Source organism: Leiobunum rupestre, chromosome 11 (genome assembly GCF_980474605.1).
Source record: "Leiobunum rupestre chromosome 11, qqLeiRupe1.1.hap1, whole genome shotgun sequence".
Lineage (NCBI taxonomy): Eukaryota > Metazoa > Arthropoda > Arachnida > Opiliones > Sclerosomatidae > Leiobunum > Leiobunum rupestre.
The window spans coordinates 53583018-53603765 of NC_143394.1; the positions used below are offsets into that span (position 1 = coordinate 53583018).

Sequence of the window (20748 nt, forward strand, 5' to 3'; positions counted from 1 at the left end):
CTTCCTTCGTCAGTCTCGAGCAGTGGCGTAAGATTCAGGAACACACCTCAGGGACGGCCCCCATTCCTACTCAGGACGATCTCGAATGCATAATGCTTGGCGATGGGCGTTATACCTTTTCTAAAGGTTCGACGATTTTGAAATTCTTCATTTCCGACAGGGAGTTCGAACAAGAATTTCACATCGTGCCCACGCTGTTATGCGACTTCATCCTGGGTCGGGATTTTCTGCAGCGGACGTCTGCCGTTTTAGATTTCCAGACATTAACTTGTCGTTTTGGAAATCTGGTGATTCCGTTTGCGGAGGAGCCAGCCACAAAGCGACCGCCCCCACTAATATTTGAGACCATAGAAAACGCGGTTAACTCCACCACCCTAAGTCCTAAAAAGCGTAACGAACTTCGGAGTTTACTGATTCGGTATCCCGAAGTTTTTACGGAAAGGGAGGGCAGAACCAGCCTCGTCTACCACGAGATTCGGACAGGTGACGCGCTTCCGGTCAGTTGTCGCCCATATCGGGTTAGTACCGAGAAGAAACGCATCATCGAACAACATGTACGCGACATGTTGAAAGAAGGCATAATACGACCTTCGATTAGTCCATGGGCGTCACCGGTCGTGCTCGTATATCAAAAGGGGGGCAAGGTTCGGTTTTGTGTGGACTACCGACGTTTGAACAAAATAACTCAAAAAGACCCGTATCCGTTACCTCATATCGACGATATGTTGAGCAATTTGAAAAATGCGAAGTATATCACGGCGCTCGATCTACGCTCCGGGTACTGGCAGATCGAGATGCATCCGGATAGCGCAAGCAAAACTGCTTTCGTGACTGATTCCGGCAAATACCAGTTTGACGTCATGAGTTTTGGCTTAAGTCAGGCTCCGTCAACTTTTCAACGTCTGGTTGATGAGTTGTTTCGTGACGGAACCTACTTCGACATCTGCGTCTACTTGGATGACATCATGATCGTGTCAGAAACCTGGGAGTCCCACATCGAGTCGTTAGAGTATGCGTTGTCGCAATTAAAGAACGCTGGTTTAACCCTAAAAGCTGAGAAATGTCACTTCGCGCAGCCGGAAGCGACCATCCTCGGACACATGGTGAACGAGACCGGGATCCACATAGATCGGTCGAAGTTTGAGGCGATCTCTCAGTTTCCCATTCCGCGCAATGTTAAGGAAGTGCAGAGATTTCTCGGTCTCACCGGATGGCACTCCAAGTTTATTTCCCACTATTCGTCGATGGCCGAGCCACTGCATAGGCTGAAACGAAAGGGCGTTCCCTTCCTTTGGGGCCCGGAACAACAACACTCCTTCGAGGCGCTGAGACATGCGATTTATCGTGCAGGTCCTCTAACGACCTTCAAGTCCCACTTCCCATGCGTTTTAACCACGGATGCAAGTGATTTGGGACTTGGCGCGATGCTCTCCCAGGTCCAAGATGGAGTCGAAAAGCCCTTGGCCTATGCTAGCCGCCTTCTTAGTACTGCTGAAAAGAAGTACTCAACGACGGAAAAGGAGTGCCTTGCCATCCTGTAAGCCGTAAAGAAGTTCAGGCCATATCTTGAAGGTTTCCCATTCACAGTGATCACCGACCATAAATCCCTGACTTGGCTTTTCAACGTCAAGGACCCTAACGCTCGGCTTGTACGGTGGGCCATGTACCTCCAGACGTTCGATTTTTCGATTGTGTACAAGAAGGGGGTCGAAAATGTGGTTGCGGATGCACTTTCGCGAGCTCCCGTTACTTTGGGTGCAATGGAACTTCGTTCCGGGAATTCGGAGGACGATAGAGTGATTCTTCCACCAGCTCCTCACTCCATGTACAATGTCTTCACATTAAACGATATTGGAATGGCACAGAGAGACGACGTCGACATACGGCGTGTCCTCAATCGTAGTGAAGATAGCGGGTCGAATTCGCGTTACGAGGTCCATAATGGAGCGGTCTATAGAAAGGCTTGGGGAACGCTGCCGAGGAAAATCTACCTTCCCGAAAGGTTTCGCCGTGAAGCCATCCGCTTACTTCACGACCACCCTACATCAGCCCATCGTGGACGTGACAAGACGACCGCGAAGGTCCGTTTCCGTTACTATTGGCCTTCCTTAGTCAAGGACGTTCAATCTTATGTACAGGGCTGTCCCGTATGTCAACAGTACAAGAGTCGCAACAGGAAGACGCCTGGTTTAATGACGTCTACGGAACCGGTTGCGCCCTTTGACATGGTCGGGGTTGACATTATGGGACCCCTACCGCTTAGTGTCAAACGCAACCGGTTTCTCATCGTATTTGTGGACTATTTCACCAAATACGTTGAGTTGGTTCCGGTCAAGCGAATCACGGCTGACGTCTGTTGCGGAACCTTCAAGCAATTCGTTCTTCGCTGGGGCTCTCCTCGCCATATTTTCAGCGATCAGGGACGGCAATTCACCTCGACCCTGTGGAAGGACACTTGCCGCCTGCTGAAGGTCCATTGCAAGATGACAAGCGGATATCATCCTCAAAGTAACATCGTGGAACGTCTCAACCGCGTGATCGGGGAAATGGTGTCGATGTATGTTGGTAACGAGCACCGTCATTGGGATCAGTCGCTTGAGTTTTTGCAATTTGCAATTAACTCGGCTCCCCAGGACTCGACCAACCGATCACCATTCTACCTCAACATGGGACGTGAGCCACGGTTGCCCTGGCAACTGGATGACGAGCTTGACGTCGACCTTCCGGAATCCGCTGAGCGTGACCAGGCCCTGCAGACCCTCCGGGAAGAACTGGACAGAGCAAAAAGGACAATGCTTCGAGCGCAGGAGCACCAGAGGAAGTACTATGACAGACGTCGAGAGGAATTGGAACTTCCGGTGGGTTCTCTGGTTTGGATCCAGACCCACGACCTCTCTCAAGGCGCGACTTATCATAGCGCGAAACTTAGTCCGAAATGGGATGGCCCATATCGTGTCACTCGCCAACGGACTCCGCTGGTGTACGACCTCGAAGACGCAATCACTGGCGAGATCCACGGGATGAAACACGTCAGCCAACTAAAACTGTACTGGAATAACAGCCACCTTCTGATTTCGGACGAACCGTCCGCAAGGCTGCCGGATGCGCCCGAAGAAGTGAGACCGTCCACGTCACGAGAAGCAGTCAACGACCTACAAGGTCCCTTGCTTGCGGTCATCGACAACGCCCCTACTTACAATGCAGACGATGACGCCGACATCGAGGATGCCTTGCCCGTTGCGGTTCCCAACGCCAACCGAGTCCAGCTGGAAGCACAGGAGGATCTACAAACCACAAAGGAGGGGACCAACAAAGTCTTGGGCGAAACAGAACCTGAGGAGGACGCTCCGATGGCTGAACCGCGAACCGAGACGGTAGTTGATCCCGAACCCCTAGTGGACGATCCTCTACAGCTACCATTTCGCCTCGGTTGGATCCGCGAGATCTGCCATCGAGCGACTGTCCGTCCGAAGGGTCCTGCCCTTGACGTGTACTACTATCCCCCATTGCACCCTCGCTGTACTCTTCGATCAACCCCCGATGTCCGTCGTTATCTAACGACAAACAAAATCACGGGATTGAGTCCCGACAATTTTTCTTTCGAGCGCAATTCGATAGCCCAGCCTCCATGGGAAAGAGTACGCCATGCAGGTGAAAAACGTCATTAATTACCTTCTTTTCTTTAGGACCTCTGCTACACGCATGAATTTCTTGCATATCGGGCTGAAGCCGACGGCGACGTCATCGCCCAAATCATTTCGGTACGCCTCGACCTGGCTATGGACATCGAACTAATTTCTTCATCATTGGCCACATCACTGGGCTATTCCTATCCATTTGGAGAAATTCACGAGCAGGAATTGGAAGCCTTCCTGGAGGGAAGTCCTGAATTCCCTGTGCATCTGGTCTTAGGAACCCTACGAAACTTCCTGATCGAGTATCACGACTCCCGTGTATCATTGAGATCCGTTCTCGTCATCCATGACTCAAGAGACCTCCTCGTTATGGGCCCTTCCGCACTGCGCGCCTTACGACTGCAGTACTGCCCATGCGCACTTTGCATTGAAAGCAACGGTGGACTCCGTTCCTACAACACCCTGGCCTCGACACCTCACCAGAAGCCAATCCTTCGATGGTGTAATACTCACCTCGGAATCGCTGATCTCGATTCGTTTTCCGTTCCGTCCGATCACCCCGAACTGCTGCGGCAAATCCCGGACATCGGCATTGTAACGCCACCGTTGTCTCCGACCAGGTGCATCACTGATCACACCATCGCCATCTGGCGCGACCCTACTCGCCACGCCCCTCCTCGACCGTCGGTTATAGAAGCCCTAAAGAAATCGTTGAAACGCCTTCACCACTCAACAATTCCGAAAAACACGGATGATTCCGACCGAATACGCCCCTCACCCGCAGGACCGAATGATGAGCCCGACACATTATCGTTGATGGACGTACTTACTCTTTCCGACGACGATTCGGAATTAATAACCATGTATTCGGACTTACTCGCCCCAGAAATTATGGACGAACATAGCCCCGCCACGAACATAACTTCGCCCAATTGCGACATACAGCCTCCAGACACCATCCCAACGCCACCGATGTTCCCCGGAGCTGCGTCCTCCAGCAGCGATGACGTCGGCACTATTCCGAAAGATCTCAGTAAATGCCGTTGCCGAAGATGTTGGAAGCTTGGACATAGGGTTAAAGATTGTCCCAAAAGGAGAAAAGGACAGAACCCGTGATATCCCATTATTATTTTATATTGTTTATATTTTTTGTACCTCCGTTTAATTCACCTTTAGCCTATCGTCTCTCTTCGTTATAGTGCCTTCTTTAAAAGGGGGAGGGATGTAACCGGTCTGGTCCCCAGATGGCGACCAGAACGTTTACATTCTGGTTTAGTTTTCTTCCGCCAGGGCGGATCCTGGCGCTCCGTAAACAAAATTGCAAAAAAAAGCGGCGGCAGGACAAAAAACGACGTTCGACTCGCGGGCTGCGTTTTTTGAGTCATTCCTTTTTTTTCTCGCTCTCTAGTCAAGACGACTGATCGTGGAACAATAAATTGTTCTTTTAGTTTATTTCAAGTGATTGATTAAACAAAAGAGAGATGACGGCTAACCGAGGAGGGTTTTCTTTTATTGTAAGTTACTGTTAGGTTCTGTAAACTTTTCCGAACGAGTAAAGCTATATTTTCTAATTTCAATCCGTGTCGTAATTATTACATATAAAACTTTGCCTGGCCCGAATCCTAAATTGTTACAGTTCAGCCTAATCGTGTTGCATCCTGAATTGGATACGATTAGGTTGTCCCGAACTGTTACAACTTTAAAGATATAAATCTAGCGTTTGACTTTTTTTTTAAAATCCTCTCAAATATATACAATGCAAATTTTCCATACCGTAAAATCAAAAAATATAAAGTCGCTTCTAAATGGATTACCCCTGACCTCGTAAAATTAATAAAAGCAAAAAACAAACTTAAAAAATGTTACAATACTTACCCAAATGATATTAACCTTGCTAGGTTTAAAACAGCAAGGAATCACTGTAATAACTCCCTTCGAAACGCTCGAAATAACTATTACCATAAAAAATTAGATTTAGAAAAGGGCAATATAAAAAATATCTGGAAAACTGTAAATAATCTAATAGGAAAAGCAAAAAAAAATCAAAATGATACCGATATTTGTCGAGAAATTTTAAACAATTTTTTCAATTCCCGAGTCCCAAAGGAGCAACAAATAAAAAACAACGATGACTCATTCCATAACGTTAAAAATATTCCGAATACTTTATTTTTGTGTGAAACAAATGAAAAGGAAACTGAAACAAACATTTTAAACTTGCGGTCGGATGCCTCCCCAGGATTAGACGATATCTCACCAAAAATCATCAAACTTTCATCCCAATTTATTAAAAAGCCCATAACATTTTTAATTAACTTATCTTTTAATACAGGCGTATACCCAGATGCCCTAAAAAAAACTGTAATAATACCGATCCACAAACGCGGTGATAAAAACGAGCCAAATAATTACAGACCAATATCTTTACTCTCAGTATTAGCGAAATTATTCGATAACTGTTTCTATAAACGCCTAAGTAATTTTTGTGAAAAATATAAAATAATAAATGAAAAACAATTTGGGTTTAGATCGAAAAGTAACACAGAATTGGCGATTAATAAAGTTTATAAACATTTGATTGATAACTTAGACAACAGTAACATTGTAGTAGGAGTTTTTCTAGATTTACGAAAAGCTTTTGATTTTGTACATCATAAAAGGCTTTTTCATAAACTGTATTTAATGGGAATAAGAGGAAATAGCCACAATTGGATAACTTCGTACCTATCTAAAAGAACAACCCAAACAAGAGTAAAAGGTGTATTATCAACCGAAATCTATATTCAGGCTGGTGTTCCTCAAGGATCTGTCCTCTCTCCAATTTTATTTAACCTATATATCAACGATATGTTGACTAATTCAATGCAGGAAAATTTTTACTTATATGCAGATGACACGTTAGGATTAAAAGGTGGTAGTGATTTAAATGAAATAATACGATATTTCAACGTTGAGCTAAAAGATGTGTATAATTGGCTGACTATAAATGATTTAGAACTAAACATTGATAAATCTGTCTATTTAATATTTTCCAATCCTAACAAGAATATCTGCCATAACGAGAGCCTAAAAATTAACAATGTTAATCTAAAAAGAGTACCAAATTATAAATATTTGGGTCTAAACTTCGATGAACATCTAACCTGGAACACTCATGTTTCTGCATTAGCCAATCAAATATCATTTGCTACCTATATAATCTCAAAAAATAGATCTCTCCTAACGGATAACATTTGTAAACAGCTGTACTATGCTTTGATACATTCTCGAATAACTTACTGTATTTCTACTTGGGGCAACACCACTGAACTGAATTTAAAACGAATTTTCCTTATTCAAAAAAGGGCAATTAGAACACTCTGTCGTATGAAATATCTCGACCACACAGAACCTTTATTTAAATCTATGCAAATTTTAACCATATATCAATTATATGACTTTTGTTCTTTGATATTTATATGTAAATCATTGACTATTTATAAAAAAAATAATTTTATACTAAATAACCCTAAAAATACATTCACAAGACAAAACAACGTACTAAGCCTACCAAAAGTAAAAACCGCCAAAATGTTAAAATCTATTTTTTATAAAGGTGTTAATCTATTTAATAAATGTATAACGAATGAAATAAAAAATCTAACGCAGTTTAAAAAAAAGGCGAAAAATTTCATAATAAACAGCCCCCTTTACTAAAAATATCTAATTGATGTAACTGTACTATACCCTTTTCTATTTTAAAATTTTTTGCATTATTTAAAATTTATATATTTTTTTTTCTTTTGAATTTGCTCTGTAAGTTTTTTTTTCTTTTTTTTCCTCTTTGGTATTTGATATTTTTATACCTCTCACACCTATACTTGCCTGGGGTTACATGGCCTAAAAGTCATTTCTGACTTGGCCTATATCAATTGTATATATACTTCTCTTAAGTGAAGCTAAATAAACCAATTATTATTATTATTATTATTATTATTATTATTATTATTAAAGTGTGAGTAGCGTGAGATAGTTGGAAGGGCAGGTTGCGGGAGAATAGCGTTGGACATTAAGTGCATAATAGGATGAAGTGGCGAGCCTGAGATGTTGTAAACAGGAAGCCCGAATGCTTTTTCTTTCGCTTCGCCAGAGCTGGAAGAGGAGGAGTGTCACTACAGACATGGGTTGAAGTTATTTCCCCAAAGTTAAAAATATTCGTTGCATCAAACTTTGAAAGTAAGTTATGTTGCTGTAGTTTAAAATTGTGTTACCGGTGGGATCGGTAATATAAGGCTTAAAGCGCTCAGTGAGCGGAGAGTTTGTTAGGCAGTGCAGATCATCTGCAAAGTCCGTACCGTAGTAGCACGACGATCCAGAGCACTGGTTGAGATTATAAATTTGCCGTGCCCACACAGGATTTGCGTGACATAATAATCTACATCCCCACGGAAGTTGAAGATGACAGTTATTAGTGAGAAGGTGTGACGACCCTTCTCCGAGGCCGTCCATTAATTTTGCCAGAGAAGGTGCGGAGTGACCCCTTGATATAGCGTTTGGTGATTGGAAGCTGCTTGTGCATCACCCAAGTGAGTGCCTAAAGGATAACAAGCATTTACGCATTGTAAATGCCAGTTTTGAAGTTCATGACGAACCGCTGGGAGAAGGATTCAACACTGTTCCAGTACACTACGAAAGCGCAGCCGACACCTTTGCTGCACTTCGAGCCATCAGTGAAAATTTCGTAGTGGGAGTTGTTTGGCGTGGTCGCCACGCAAGGGAATCTTAGAGGGGAAGCTAGGAGGGCGGCCCAGATGTCCGTGTTAGGAGACAGATTGTGAGGGGGTATTGAGACGTGCCAAAACCAGAAGAGCATCGGTTGACATCGTTCGATAAGCTTTGGTGATGCGCATAGCGAATACACGCTGAATAGCACGCAATTTTTGTATTATTTTATTGTTGCCTGTTTCCTTCCACCAGGCCCCGGCAGCATACACTATGATACTTTCAAAAGGGCAAAGTGACCTAAATTGGACCACGACCAATTCTTAACCAACTTTTTAAAACTCTTATAAAAAATTATAGGTTATAGCTTGAATATTAATTTTGCGTTTTAAATAAACCGCCAAACCTCTTCGTTCTTGTCATAAATAATGTTTCCAAATAGATGGCAGTAAATATGTAGAAAATTCAATATTATTCAACCAACCGAATTTGCTAAAAGCCGTCATGCGCACCTCGGTAATTAAAAACCAGTGTTGAGTTCCCGCCAAATTTTGAGATAGTTTAAAAAATATTATTCTTCTTAAAAAAGTCGTTTTTAAGAAACTATTAGATTTGCCCTATTGTGGACCAATGTAGTCCTATTTCGGACCGAGCAATTGACCATATCTGGACCACTTTGTAAACCATTTCTGGACCGGTTCAGAAATGGTTTATATTTGAAATATGCGGGACTTTTAAATATATTTAAATGAAATTGAATGTTAGGCCTATAGGCTATTACAACTTGAGATAGGCGTAGACTTAATTAAGCATACACATTTTCTAAAATTTAGATATTCAACCATGGACGACGATTCTACGTCTAATATGGAAAAAAAAGAAATGTTACCAATATTCTCCACCCGATATGGAAAATGCAGTCAAAGCTGTACTGGAAAAAAAATGTCCGAAAGAAAGGCCGCCATATTATTTAAAGTTCCAAGGTCATCTTTAAAGAGACGTTTAAATGGTACAGTTAATTTAGATAGTAGACCTGGGAAAAAACCTAAACTCACGAAAGAAGATGAACGGAAATTAGTAGATTACGCATGTAATAGAGCTAGCATGGGTCTTGGCTTTGGAAAGAAGGAATTTCTTAAATTTGCGGGTAAAGTAGCCACCAAAAGAAACATCCCCTTTAAAAATGGAAATCCATCAGACAAGTGGTGGCGTCTCTTCAAAACGCGCAATAAAGATATTGTTAAGCGAAAACCAGAGGCAACATCTAGCATTCGACATCAAAAAATGAACCCACACTTGGTTGCATCATACTTCAAAGCTCTAAAAGAACAAATAGAGTCAAATGAACTGCAAGACAAGCCTGAAAGAATTTGGAACATGGACGAAACTGGGGTACAACTCGAAAATAAACCAAAAACTGTTCTCTCAAGGAAAGGATCCAAACACCTGAACGTCAGGAGTACTGGAAAAAGATAATTAATAAGTGTCATTGCAGCTAGAAATGCGTCCGGTGATGTCGTTCCGCCTCATTTGATAATTAAAGGGAAAACAAAAGCCGTTATTCTGGGATTTGATACTGACGCTTCACCTCCGGACACCAAATTTAGTGTGAGTGACAGTGGGTGGACAAAGCAAGAGAAAGCTGAACTTTGGTTCCTAAACACGTTCCTTCCAAACATAGGAAACGAAAGGCCACAACTATTAATTTTAGATGGACATGCATTATCTGCAAGTCGTCCCCCTATTCCACCTCTTACAAACAAATAAAAAAACACACCTACTAAATTTTATCTTCACGGCACTCACGCCCTCCTCGTCCCAAAAAAACTTTCCTCTTACAGTCGCCAACATCATCTTAAAAACAAAAGCACCTACTACATTTCTCTGCAAGTTGTTCACATCTTCCTCGTCGTCACCAAAAAAATAAATAAATAAAATGCACTCCTCTTCAAGTCATCCTCCACTCACCATACTTTCTCTGCAAGTTGTCCATATCTCCCTAAAAAAGGGCTCCTACTACATTTCCTCTTCAAGTCTCCAACGTCTTCTTAAAAAACAACAAAATAAAACTACTCCTCTTCAAGGCGTCCTTCACTTACCATACTTTCTCTACATGTCGTCCACGTAATTCACATCTCCATTAAACAATATTTTAAAAAGGCATCTACATTTTTTCTTCGAGTCATCCATATCTTCCACATCATCAAATAGAAAAAAAGGCTATAAGTTTCTTCAAATCGTCCTCTTTTCTCGTTGTTTCTAGATCACCTGATCATTTTAAACGTTCTTTATAATAAAAAATTTCATGGAAATAATTCTCTTCTAATCAATATTTTTCTTAAACGCTACTGATATTGATATATTGTATCATTGTTTTTTCTTAATAAATTCACCGACGACTTCGGGCGGGTTCCCTCCTGTGCTTCGCTTCTCATGTCCCTTCGTGGGGTTGGGTTTGGCGGGGTTTTCCTTCCTGTTTTTTTTTGCCGGCCATTCCCTTGGCTGTGTTTTCACTTGATCATCCTTTTCTTAACTTTCCTTGGTAAAACTACTTTCTACTCTACACCCCCGGTATGTATTCAATTTGCGGTACGGGGGTATATAAATCTAGATAAGGAATGTCTATAGCTACCAACACCTTTCATTGGATCTCATGATCGTCTCGCATCGGGCCAGTGGCGCCGCCAGCAATAGGCACGAGTAGGCACGTGCCTACGTGGAAAACCAGAGGGGGCCCCCAATTTATTTAAAAAGGGGTCCTATTTTTTCATATTGGTAATTTTCCGTAGCCGAATTAATAGAGAAACTGCTGGAAAATTTCAAACTTGTGACTATCAACTAATGCACATATTTTATGGGTTTATATTTACTCCATGTTAAAAGGATAATACCCATTGTATAATAACATGGGGTAAGCGCGTAAGCAAAAAGTGGGTGCCTTACGGGGCCGTCTCTTCTCCTCCCGCTGAGGGGGAGTTACAGAGGTAAAAATAAACAACCAACAAGCTATCTTTTGACTAGATTTAAGGCTTGTATATAGTTATAGATATTAAAATTATGATCCATGGTTTTAAAATTTAATAATGAAAGTTAAAAAGACTGGGTACGTCATGGAATAAAATTTGGTACTTTATTTAGTTCTCTTCACTATATTTTGACGACAATTTTGAAATGACCGTCAGTGGCAGAGATATAGACATGTAGTTTATTATTTCGAAGAATAAAAGGGTGATTCACCTTCTCGTTTTTATTATCAGTGTGGTTTTAGGTTTGTAGAGCCTATTTCAAAAATCCCTTACAAATTTCATATCTTCATTTTTCAGCCGGTTTTCGTACGATAAAGCAGAAATTTAGAACTCGCGATCAAAGTTGAATTATATATATAAATTTTGTAAAATAGTGTAGGAATAAATTTTGAGACAACCTAGTTTAAAATGAGTTTGAGAAAAACCCCGTCTGGTTTCCAAAAGCGGAGAAAACGCAAAATGGAAGAGACTCTAATTAAGAGCCAATCTGGATCTATTAAAAAAATATTTCAGGGGCGTGATGCTTTCGAATGGGTAGGTAATAAGTCCTGAAATAAATTTTTTACTGCTTCGTGGGTGCGTGCTTACAGCAGCCTACTTCCATTGGGTAATAGGTCAAACTTTGAAGCCCTCTAGCGCTCTTTAAACTCGTCGCAGAGAAACGCGACAAAAACCTGCATACTTCTTAGCTCATCCCCTACAACCACCAGAAATGTCTGTACTTACTTTTGAATCAACCTCAAAGTAACTTTGTTAGTTATAGTTGTAGTATAGTTTGTCTTACAGATGGTTATTCATACCAGCGAAAACACTTGTTTTAAATTCGAAAATAACTAGCTAATGTTTACTGTTTATAAAAGTTATTTTTATCTCCTGATACAATAATGCATATTTATTATCACACAAAGTAAGCGTTATTTACATTTTTGAAAGCATTTCAATTTTGAATGGGCTAAGAGGAATTAGCCGAGTTATTAGTCTTTAGTCACATAATAATTAAGTTGTCAATGGCGAAACAGACCATTACTAAACAATAACATTACGTAAATAGGTAGTGTCATACTTATGTTTAATATATTAAAAATTGTTGGGAAAGAGGGGGCCCAAATTGTAGTGCCTACATGGGAAAAAATCCTGGCGGCGCCACGGCATCGGGCCCCTTAACCTGGCGCTTGGTTCATCCCACAGCGCTAGTACTGCATCTAAGTGACTGTCCAGGGTTCCGTCGAGCCAACCGGAAAATATGTTGAGGTCTTTTCGACCCCAAGGCTTCAAAACATTCGCTTTACCGGATGAGACTACAACCCCCGAGTGCCAGCTATCCAGAGGGAACCAGCTACTAGATGGTTCGATAAGTCTTTCGCCCCTTTACCCAGGTCTGACGATCAATTTGCGAGTGCGAGCGAATACCAGTGGAGATCGCCGGCAGACGATCACCCAAAGGTGAAACGGCCGACCAAGCGACAACACCTGCCCCGTCGCATCGCTCTCACTAAAAGCGAGAGTGCAGTCGTCAGTAACCTGACCCTCAGACAGCTGAAACTTTGGGAAAGACCCGAGGTTGCAATGTGCGTTCGAAAGGTAAAAGCTCAATATATCCTGCAATTCACACCAAGTCTCTCAGCTGGCTGTGTTCTTCATCGACCCACGAAGCCTTGAAATATAGAAGAAAAAAATGTGAACGCCATCTTCGCGAAATGACGGACGCTCTTTGGTGGAAGTTATACTGATACAAAGAACCCATCGAGCTGCCACGACGCGTTAAATCGTGGCCCGAACCTTCCGGCGTACTTACGCTCTGACACGACGAGTTCCCACTCCACGAACGAAGCGCGTTTCGCCGTTCGAGGATTTTTTTATTTTAGAGAGTATAAGAAAGTCGTTACCGAATTGCGCGGGCCGATCGTTTCTGAAAGAAGCGCGCAAACGATCACAGCGCTCTCGTTCTCTCGTTTGGAGAAAGATAAGACAAACGAAATTGAGATCGAACCGTCGTAGGAACAAGAAGAACCCTAATCATACTCGCGTGTTTTCGGCGAAACTCGAAGCTCCTACGACGCGGGAATTAGTCGACACCGGCTGGATCGGCTCGGCTTTTAACTGCAACGCGCCCGTCCTTTCTCGGCATCGTTCTTCAACGCACTACAATTGGTGACTCGTCTACTAAATCTCTGGGAGTTCCAAAGCCAACGAGTACTATTTTTAACATAGCACCCGCCTCCGCGAAAACCCCTACGAAACCTCCAATTTTTCGAAGTGAAACGTTTATTTAGCCTAATCGAAAAAAATGTTTTCTGCTCCGGTGAACGTTATCATAACCGCACGGCTGTCCCATGGTAAAACCTGTCTTTTTTCCTGAAAACCCGTGGGAAAACCAAAAAACCATGGTAAAACCAACCTTTTTTAGGGATATATTTGGTTTTACCTAAGATTTTTTGATATTTTTGTTCGCTCGTCTTATTATTTGCCCTCATTTGCGGCAGCGATGAGGCACAGACGACGCAGTCTTGTTGATCTCATGCTCCACTCCAAAACCACGGTCTTGTTCATAAAAATAAGTATATTTAATGTAGATTAAATATTTATTTTGTATATATTAATATTACTAAACTAAATACAGTATAGAACTTGTATTAGTATGTCGCTAGCTAGGGGAAAAAGAATGCTGAAAGAAAAACATTAATGAAAAGATTAAAACTAATACATGGTACGAATTTTCTATAGAATTGAAATTCTGTATTATTTATCTTATAGAATGGTCATAGAAAACATTTTCTTACAGCTCAACAAAAGAGAAGAAATGCAAACATCAAACATTGGATAGTAATCAATCCAATCATGAAGACCACACGTACAGTTTACCATCTAAATCAGAACTGGTTAATCCCACTCCCAATGTTCCTAAGCCACGTCAGTTTGTATTTGAAAAAGATGGATTTAAAACCAAAATTAAACGATCCTCCAACCAAAAAGAAAATGAAGGAAGTTACTGTGTCGAAACTTAAATTGTTTGATAAAGCAAATTTAGTCCCGTGCAATGACCGAGTTCAGTCATGGGTTCATGCACAAAGTAACCCATTTAAGTCATGTTTACCCAAACTTTCTGAAACGCCATTTTCTACAGCAAACATTAGTGAAAAAAACAAAATCGAAAGCAGTATTGTTATTGAAGAAACAAACACTGGAATACAACGTAAGGAACCACATTCACCTTACCTTTCAAAACCGGAGCTAGAAAGTTCTCTATCTGATTTCGGAAATGGATTGGAAAACATATTACGCGAAGGTCAAGTTACTATTTCTTTTGAGAAAAATAAAATGGACCCTAAGGTTTTACAGCAGGTGAATGTTTAGTGCCAGAGGGGCCCCTTGAGAAATCAATTTGTCAACAAATGACTAATTTTCAGTGTTCTTTGCCGACAGGGCAGCTATTTTACACTCCTGCTCCGCGATCAGATCGGACATAGCATTGAAAGTAGCATGCATCTCCCGACGGAAGTCAATGGTGATGCGGCCATCTCTTTGTTCCAAAAGAATGTCAAAGGAGCCTCTTTTTTTTAAGATTAGAATGCTCGGTAGGAGCGTTTAGTAAAGTTGACGGTTTTTTGTTTCGGAATCCATGTTAGAGTAGTTAAAAGTTCGTCCGCCCCGCTCTCCACCAACCATGGAGACCAACAAGGGGATCTAGCGTTCGCTAGATCAGAGCTACGGGGTGGATATACCCGGACCCGACTAACAATACAGCAGCCGGAGCCCAGTTGACCTGGTCCCGAGGGACAGCCGATTGATTGATATCGGCCAATACCAACTACTTGTCTACCCCAGATTCAGAGGCCGAAGCAGTATATTGTATCGGGACCATTGGGCTTAGAGCGACCGCAACTGCATCCTCTGACTCAACCACCAGGGACCCCTTCATCCAGGCTACAGGACCCCACCCACGGCCAACAGGTGGGACTAGTTTTAGTCAGAGCATAGTTGAGGCCCGCAACCTCAACGGAGGTGGTTACATTCGGTCGGTTGGCTCGACGGCGAACTGTCTGGTATGGGAAGCCCTGTTCAGCATAGCGCGTCACGTCAACCCAACTCTAACCCCCCACACACAAGGCGTGGCCATAAGGGGATCTGGTCGCATTTAGTCTCAGGTTCGAGGCAAACATCAGACAACTAGCGTTCCAAGACCCACCAGCAGCATCAGCTTAGCCCAAGCCCCATCACCACGGCAAGGAACAACCTTTAAGGGGGAGTGGATAGGGACAGTGGGAATCTCGTTAAACCATTAATGCTCGTCACTTATTAGATGACGAGGCATACTTAATGGTGTACAAGGATAATACATTTCGTCCCCCTAGATCTGGCCTGTCACCTACACCAGTCAAACCGACAAACACCTGAGTATATGAGCCTCAGGGAGTTATTAAGAAATTGAAATGAACCGAACGGTATAAATAGGATGTAACCCAGAAACGCGCCAGAACTTCCACATTAGAAAAAAAACAAGAGAATACATGACCCACCTGGTGACGAAGATGGCGACCAATTTAACAAGCAATTAGCACCGGATGGGGAAAATGATCTATGGTAAACAAAAAATTATCATACAAAATAAAAGTAGAACACTGATAAAACAAATAGATAAAAATGTATAATTGATAAGATTAGGAATGAGAGTAAACAATTATCATGAAATTTTGGCATATATAGGTACCCTGCTCTAGGAAAATTTGTACGGAGGTCAGTTTGGCGCCTTTACCGAGACCAATAGCTAGACAGAATTCGTCGTTTTCTTTGCAGTATAAACCACAGGTTGATATAACGAAGGCGCACAATTGAACGTTGAGGCCGCGGTAGAGGTCGGAGACGCGAGCCAAGAAACGCAGATTGTTGATTTCTTTCGGTATGTGTCGCGGAGAACCTAGGGTCCCTCCCACGAGATTCCAACGGCGTCAATAATAACGTGAGTGGAGGTAACGCATACAAGGTCTGTCTTAAACAATTGAGTATTTCCATTGACGTCTGTGTGTTCAATACGCGGTTCTTTTAAAACGCGGATAGTCGAGCGCGGAATGCAATTGTATAGGTATTCAAGAAGCTTGTCGTGGTGACGGATATAAAATGGCTTGAAAATGGGGCAAGCTTGCAAAAATTGTGAGGGAGACTCGACTTTGGTGGTACAGTGGCAGCAAGTACAGTTGCCCTGGTTGGCGAGCGCGCCGCGCCACGGTAAAAGGTAGAGGCGTAATTTAAGTGTATTCTGAAACGAGCGACCGTCCTGGCATTGGTTGTAGTTGCCAAGCCAGAAGTGCGAGATAGATCGGTCACCCTGGTCGAGGCTGGCACCGTAGGCGGAGTTCCATAGTTGACGACTCAGGAGAGTGCGACAACCTGTCTTGCCGGCGGGGTAAGCACCGAGACAACCAAGCGTAAAATTAGCCAGCGATTTTTGGACAGACGATCAAGGTGGTTATTGAAGTTGATCGGCATAAATAGAAGAAACGGTGGTAGGCTGAGGTCGCCGTTAGCAGAGGGTGTAAATAGAAATGCTTTGGGAGTTTAGTGTGGTAAGTGAAGGTGGAATTTCACGAATGATTTGGTCAGTTAATCGAAGTGTTTGCGAGTTTTCTTGGAGATAGAAGAGAGGGTAAGGATATGGGTGAACCATGGTAGCAGAAAAGTGCGTAGCATGACCGTACGTTGTTGCGGTCGTAGATGCGCGGACGCGAGTAGACGGAGAAGAGCTGAATAGCGATCAGTAGTAACAGATGACTTGCCATTGGGTGATAATTCTAAACCGAGGTATGCAAATAGGTCGGTGGAGGATATAGGTGCGACGGGGTCTTTGAAGAGGGTATATACGGAGGATTGCGTAGTACATACCTTACCCTTGAAGGCGCGAAGAACGAGCGAATGGAATTTGGTGGCGTTCGCTCGTATGCCGCGGTTGTCGAGGAATTTTTGTAGCCGACGGAATAATAGAGTCATCCCGAACTCGGACGAGGACACAAGAATAAGATCGTCGGCGAAGTTCATACAGTTAATGTTAAGGTTGCTGATCTGTATACCGATGTCGGGAGAGAGGGTGACGAGGAGTTCGTACATGACTGCATTAAAAAGCAGCGGAGAGAGCGGGTCACCTTGTTTGACGCCACAGGTGAGGGGAAAAGGTCCGCAACCGTGTGTACCGCAGGCAATAGTGGTTTCAGCGTTAGTATATGTGGCGAGTATATAGTCTATCAATTCAGGTTCGATGCCGAAGCGTAGTAAAGCGCAACGAACGGAGGCGTGAGATACGCTATCGAAGGCTTTGGCAATGTCGATGGAGAGGACTGATAGAGGTCGACGGCGTTTGTGGGAAGAGTTGATGAGGTAGTCAAGGACGAGCGTGCTAGTCATACAGCCGTCCTCGGCAATAAAACCTGTTGAGCTGGGTGGATATCGAGCTCGTCTCGCAGGCGTAGGGCGAGGACGTTGTGGAGGACATGAACTAGGATGGAGAGGATAGTGATCGGGCGCCAGTTGGATGCCAATGAAAAGTCCCCCTTCTTGGGGATGAGTACGGTGCGACACTGCTTCAAGGGGTCCGGTCTTTAAGAATGATGCCGTCACTGCCGGGCGATGAGAAGGCTTACTTACGAAGACCGATCGTTAGTTCGGCAAGCGAGAGTTGGTGGAAAGTCGCATGTAAGCGGGGCTTCGGAGCGAGTGGTATGTGATCGTCTAATACAGAGTGGCGACTGAAGAGGCTACCAAAGGTATCACCGATATCGGCCGCGGACGGCATCTGGGAGGAGTCCGGCGGCGGATTAAAAATGAGACTTGCGACTTTCTTTTTGTTCCACTTGAAGAGACGTTGGAAGTACCCGTATTGGCCGCGTTGATTAGTACGGCGGCTAGTAGAAGGCGTTTGCGGTTAAATAATAATAATCAGCTAGGCTAATACCCAAGGCACAACCTTAGGCCTAAGTCATCAAGCGACTTTGAAGCCATTAATTAGGTGACTGGGTTACAATGCGTAGGAGGGTGGTGGCAAGTCCTGCATGCCGCGAGATCTAGCCAACAGCTCCCTACACTAACTATTACCGTTAACCAAGTTTTTAGGGGAAACCGAAGAACTCGGAGGAAAACCCCTTAAACCAGTGGGGAGAGAACTTCCAAACTCAACGCAGGAGTTGTTCCGAGTTTTCACTCAGTGCCACAAGCTGGGATCGAACCCGTCTCCTCTTGCAAAACGCTAACCACTCCGCCACCCTACTTTGAGCGGGACGTGGTAGTGTCTGATAAAGCTGGTCCATGATAGTGGCAAGAACAGTGGGGTCCAGGGAGGCGGCGGGAGCCGCAATGTCGTTGAGGTCTCCTGGAGACTAGGCTTCGTTGGCGAAAGTGTGAAAGAACTTTAGGAAACTCACTTCACCGGTGTCATAGGGGTGGACGGGACCGTAATGGACATTATAAGCAGGTGATTGGACAACGCGCGCTGGCTGTGGAAGTAGCGTGGGTCGGGTACACAAAGTGCAAGAGAACGGTTTATCGTCGTCATCAAATATCCTCGACGAGTGCGCGAAGTTTAATGACCAAGGATTGGTAATCGGGGGCTGTACGTCGAGAACTGATTGCAGCGACGGAGCGGGTTGAAAATGTAGCGGCAAGTTCGTAGTTCATATCATCGTGACCGAACGGGTAAGAAGCTTCGAGGCGAAGCATCGTGAGGACTTCCTCTCTGAGCCAGTAGCGTGGCTGGCTTGGGACCGCAAGATGGCGATGGTATTCCTGGGTGTACAAGTACTGTTGTCGACAAGACAGGGCGCGTTTGGTGGCGAACGAGCAAACGGTCCCGGAGCAGAAGGGACATACGCGATGATCAGTGTGGAAGGTCGCGGAAAGCGGAAAAGATAGTGCTTCGGTTGAATCTCTTAAGTCTTGCCCGAATCTCGCCACGTGGAGGCTTCTAGATCAACGTTTGGCTAATAACCAGCGGCAAATTCTAGCAAGCGACCTTAAGTCCTGTAGGGTATCTACCCGAACCAGCAGGCAACCAGATCCCTTGGGATCCATATCCGACGTCAACTGAGCAATAATTCTGCAGTGTTCAATATTTTTGGTTGGCAAGATGGCCGGTCATTCAGATAATGCAGCAGCGTCTATTGCAAAGTACCGCTATCCTAGCGGCGCGGATTGGAATATGTGCCCGAAATGTGGGGGCCATCAAAATTTATTTGATCACCATACCTACAAGAAGCACTTAGCGTCTCACGGGCTGCACTCTATTATATACTGCTGCAGACACTGTGGACGCGAAGACTTTCACTCTATTAACTCTGTGTCTTCCCACGCGGCTCATTCCGCAAAAAAAAAACAGGCAAAGACTGTCGCTCCAACGAAGCCACTTTCCAAGAAGAAACTGCCACACTAAGTCTGTTCCAGTGATGAGGATGAGGACATCGAGCATCCTTGTAAAATTGATGGATGTAGGCGAGTTTTAACCACGTTATCTGGCATGATGGTTCACCAACAACGGGTACATACCGCAGCGTATAACAATACGCTCCGTATCCCTGTTGGCCGTCATTGGACAGATGAGGAGAGGTACAACCTGGCTGAAATGGAGGCACAGCTAGATGGGAAGTTTTACAACATCAACGAGAAACTTTCGGAGTTTACGGATTATCCTGGACTACGTCATCAACGACGCCAAGCGTAGGCGGAATGACCTGATGATTGCTTCCATTGATGTCAGCAAGACGTTAGATAGCGTCAGTCATGACTCGATCGCCCATGCAGTAAGAGCGACCGGGCTGGAAGAAGAAGTCGTACAATACATCACTAATTCCATAAGGGATGCAGTACGTGAATTACATGTGGTCAAACTCGCACGGAGCAAATTAACGTCAACAATATTGTTTAATTGTGTCATCGACGAATTGGTGAGATCGATGCCACCGTATATGGGTTACAAGATCCATCATCTTATGTTTCGCGGACGATATAATCCTGGTGTCGGTAACGCGCTTTGGCATAAATACGTTGCTGCAGCTGTCGGCCAATCCGGTAAAGTGCCGTGTCCTATGCATGAAAAAGCTGGGCAGAGAGAAAGAACACATCAATGACACTAGTGTTCCATTGAAGCTTAATAGCAAAGTCATCCATCACATATCCTATGACTCTTTACTGACATACCTGGGTGTAAACTACTCACCTCGAGGTAAATATCGTCCCAACCTCTAGCAAATATTTAACTTGATTGATACACTTGTTTAATCGCCGCTCAAACCAGCGCAAGAATTACACATGCTTAAGGTGTATGCCATACCGAAATATTTACATGAATTGACTTAATAAAAAAAATTAAGCAGGATCTTTTCGCGCTTGATAATAACATCAAAGGTGTC

The 20748-nt window shown here is 43.7% G+C and overlaps 1 pseudogene; it reads right to left on the bottom strand.

Annotated features, from left to right (window-relative positions):
• Positions 1-12884: 12884 nt before the first annotated feature.
• Positions 12885-13037, bottom strand: LOC149923311 (5.8S ribosomal RNA; annotated as a pseudogene).
• Between the last annotated feature and the right edge of the window lie 7711 nt (positions 13038-20748).